Source organism: Dipodomys ordii, unplaced genomic scaffold (genome assembly GCF_000151885.1).
Source record: "Dipodomys ordii isolate 6190 unplaced genomic scaffold, Dord_2.0 Scaffold71, whole genome shotgun sequence".
NCBI lineage: Eukaryota > Metazoa > Chordata > Mammalia > Rodentia > Heteromyidae > Dipodomys > Dipodomys ordii.
In genome coordinates this window covers 2,912,487-2,916,812 of record NW_012267287.1, presented here as the reverse complement: position 1 = coordinate 2,916,812, position 4,326 = coordinate 2,912,487, and the positions used below count along the sequence as shown (strand labels likewise).

Here is a 4,326-nt window from a genome sequence, read left to right as displayed (position 1 = left end):
ACGGGGGCTGGCCGGGGACAGGGGCTGGCCTGGGACGGGTGTGGGGGAGTTCGCTTCAGGCCCCCACCATCTGAGACGAGGCAGTCAGAGAGAGCGTGGGGTAGAGATGGAGGGAGGGTGTGGGACAGCGGGGGGGGGCATGGCCTCTCCCTGTGTGTGTGTGTGTGTGTGTGCCCGTATGTCACGTGTGCGCGCGTGTGCATCCGTGTTTACCGGGCTGATACAACGCTGACTCACTCCTGTAGCCAGCAAAAAATTTGGTAAACCTCTAATTAGATTGATTTAGTGAATTTGGAATCCTAACAAAAACAAAGTTAAAGAAACTGTTATTTATAACCACACAGCCACAATCCTGTACGTATGCGATATGTGTGTGTGTGCGTGTGCGTGTACACAGCTCTACCTCTTTCTCTTTATATGTGTGTATATCCTCCTACTCTTTCTATTTTTACTTTAGCACAAAATGCTACGTTTTCTTCTGATTTTAAAATTAATATATGATTGTTGTAGAATGTTTGGGAAATACGTGAAAGGTAGAAAATACAAGCATCACTTAAATTCTTCTCCCCCAGGGAAGTGGTTAAATTGATTAAATTTCATATTTCCTTCTGCTGCTGGTGGTGGTGGTGGTGGTGGTGGTGTGGGTGCCGATCCTGGGGCTTGAACTCAGGGCCAAGGCTCCCCTGTGATTTTCTTTTGTCAAAACTTGTGCCCTACCACTTGAGCCACAGCGCCACTTCCAGCTTTTTCTGGGCCTTTTATTGCAGATAAGCGTCTCATAGACTTTCCTGCCCTGGCTGGCTTTGAACCTGCCATCCTCAGATCTCAGCCTCCTGAGTGCCTAAGATTTCAGGCGTGAGCCACAAGCGCCAGCTTCCTTCTGGTCTTTTAACTTAATCCATAGCATGCTTATGTTTCTGGTTATTGAAATACTGGCGATCTTGTAGCAAATCAAGAAGTGACCCTTAGAAGAACTCACAATGTGCAGGAAGCGCAGACGCTCAGAAGGTGCCGGGGGTGGGGCCCATGTCCCTGGGAGTGGGGCTCCCTGAGCCTGGGCTCATCAGCTCAGTCTGTCACGCGTGGCTGTGTTCTATGAGCTTTAGTTAAGTGTCTTTCCAAACACAGTGCCAAGGTAGGGTGGGGTGGTGAGGACAGAGTCCCTCGAACCCAGAACCATGGGCCCTGGCCCCCGCACACAGGGAGACTGAGGCTGGGAAGGACACAGCCTGCTAAGTGCTGATGGCCGTGTCAGGCACATACACAAAACCTGCATGTAAGTGGGGGAACGGAGGCGTGCCTGGTCATTGCTAGCCTCTGGCTTCAGTGGACAGAGACCAAGTCTGTACCCCCCAAACCTGAGCGGTGCCCTGGCTCTGGCTCCCCACATCCTAGGACCCCTCGCTGTTCCAGACAGCCTGGGATTCACCCTGGAGCGCGGCGTTCCTGGCACGGGGCTGGGGGGCCTGGACCCCCAAGCTAACCCAGCAGCCGCTGGATTCTGGACAGACTGCCCTGAAACACGGCCCTCTGCTGCCCCCTAGAGCCGAGAATGTGGCACGCGCTTCCCCTCTGCAGAGCCAATCAGACTGGCCTGAAGGCCAGCTCTAGGCCCTGGCCCTGGGCCCCAGCTGCCCAGACCCCAGCCCTGTACCAAGAGCCCTGCCAGGCCTGAGGAGGTCCGTGGTGAGGGGAGGACAGGCTCTTAGGAAGGGCTCTTTCAGGTCACGCCTGGAATCCCAGCTATACAGGAAGCTGAGATCTTGGGCTGGAGGTGTGAAGCCAGCCCAGGCAGGAAAGTCCATGTGCCGTACCTTCCAGTAACCACCGAAAATCCCCAACGAAACTGGCTTGAGTAGAGCACGAGCCACCTGAGCAAAAAAAAGCTGAAGGACAGTGCCCAGGCCACGAGTTCAAGCACTGGCACCGGTACCGAAATGAAGGAAGGTCTCACGGGGAGGGCAGGGCCCCGGGAGCTGCTGTCTTCGGCGGTGAAGGGGTTCCGGGGAGAGAGGAGCAGGCCGGCGCGTTCACCCACACCACACACTCCACACCAACTCACAGACACGTGCAAAACATGTTCACAGGGACTCACACACGCAGACCGCCGTACCTCGCCACCTACAGCCACACAGCCACGCTCACCCGCCCCTGGCTTGGGAACGGGTGGATTGGGAGTCAGGGCTGATGATGGGGGGGGGCCGGGAGGGGCACGTGCACACGTGGGTCTCTGCTCACCTCTGCACAGGTGCAGAGCAGCTGCTGGGCGGACACAGCCCCCCCACACACACATTTCATCCACACCCCACAACCGACATCAACTTCAAACTAGCCCCACGCAGCATGGAGGAGTGGGATCCGAGGTGGGCACCGACCGGGGGGTCACAAGTGGGCCCAGCTGCTCGGGAGGCTGAGATCCAGGGTCACGGTTCAAAGCCAGACCAGGCAGGAAAGTCCATGACGCTCATTTCTGTTAGCCAGCAAAACGCCAAAAGAAGAGCTGTGGTTCAAATGGTAGAGTGCCAGTTGAGCAAAAAAGCTAAAGGACCCAGGACTGGCACACATGTGCGGGTGCACACACACACACACACACACAGGAATCCAGAAAACCCGTGGAGATGCATGGTGGCTGGGGACCCCTGTGAGTGGCCCCTCCCTCCCCCAAGGCTGCCCGGCTCCTTAAACCCCACGCGCATGCTGCCGGGGTGAGCCCCCGGCGGGCAGCTCAGTCCCTCCGGGCCTCCTCCCCTGTGAAGGGAGCACTGGGCAGGAGCAACCTCAGCCTCGATCCTGAAACCTAGAAAACCGGGGAACAGAGCGGCATATACATTAGGTTCTGGGTCACTGTCACAAAGGGCCACCATCGGGGCTCTGAGCACAGCGCTGCTCTGCCTCTTCTGGCTTCCAGAGCTCTGGGCTGGGGCTGCCTGGCTCTGCCATCAACCTCTCCATGCCGCCCCCTGCTGGGGTTCACAGCCCTTCCCTTCCCTTCCCTTCCCTTCCTTTGTCTCTCTGTGTGTCTCTCTCTCGTGTCCTGGGATTTGAACTCAGGGTCTGGGAGTTGTCCCCAGGCTTTTTCACTCAGCTCCACTTCCAGCTATTTAGTGGTTAATTGGAGATAAGTTTTTGGGAACATTTCTGCCTGGGCTGGCCTCTGACCACGATCCTCAGGTCTCAGCCTCCCGAGTGGCTGGGACTCCGGGCGTGTGGACCTGTGCCTGGCTTCTCACCTCTCTTAGGAGGACACTAGCCATTGGGTTTTGTCCCTGCCTGCCCCAGTGTGACCCCACGTTAACTATCTCTGTGAGCCACGACCCTGTCTCCAAGCCTCCCACTGGGGCTTCCAGTGCTCGTGAGTTTGGGGCGTGTGTGTGCTGTGCTTGTGGAGAAGGTTAGGTGCGAGTCAGGTGCGCGTGTCGCTCCGGCTGTGCAGGCCGGCAGGTGGGACGTGCGTGGGCAGCGGGTTTGCTGGCGGCGTGTGGTCCTCACCGGGTGAGGTACAGGGTTAAGGTTGGCTCGGGGATCAGGGGTGACCGCGAGCCCCGGGGTGAGCCATGCTGCGGGGAGGCTCGGCCCTGGGAGCTCCTCCAGCAAAGCCCTCGCCGCCCGCGCCCCGGCCCGCGCCACACGGGGGCAGTGGAGAGCTGGGAACGGCGCTGTGTGAGGGACACTGTGTCTTGCTGGCCACAGGCCTGGCGGCACTGCAGAAGTCCTCCCGTGTGAGAGCCGTGCTCCCCGGGCTCCTCCCGTGAGAGCCGTGCTCCCCGGGCTCCTCCCGTGTGAGAGCCGTGCTCCCCGGGCTCCTCCCGTGTGAGAGCCGTGCTCCCGGGCTCCTCCCGTGTGAGAGCCGTGCTCCCCGGGCTCCTCCCGTGTGAGAGCCGTGCTCCCGGGCTCCTCCTGTGACAGCCGTGCTCCCCGGGCTCCTCCTGTGAGAGCCGTGCTCCCCGGGCTCCTCCTGTGTGAGAGCCGTGCTCCCCGGGCTCCTCCCGTGAGAGCCATGCTCCCCGGGCTCCTCCCGTGTGAGAGCCGTGCTCCCCGGGCTCCTCCCGTGTGAGAGCCGTGCTCCCCGGGCTCCTCCCGTGTGAGAGCCGTGCTCCCCAGGCTCCTCCCGTGTGAGAGCCGTGCTCCCCGGGCTCCTCCGTGTGAGAGCTGTGCTCCCCGGGCTCCTCCGTGTGAGAGCCGTACTCCCCGGGCTCCTCCCATGTGAGAGCCGTGCTCCCCGGGCTCCTCCCGTGTGAGAGCCGTGCTCCCTGGGCTCCTCCCGTGTGAGAGCCGTGCTCCCCGGGCTCCTCCCGTGTGAGAGCTGTGCTCCCCGGGCTCCTCCCG

The 4,326-nt window shown here is 60.3% G+C and overlaps 1 protein-coding gene across 1 annotated transcript in view; it reads left to right on the top strand.

The window, feature by feature from the left end:
* Positions 1 to 4,326, top strand: part of Sorcs2 (sortilin-related VPS10 domain containing receptor 2) — a 150,077-nt gene that overhangs the window by 133,556 nt on the left and 12,195 nt on the right. The window lies entirely within an intron of this gene.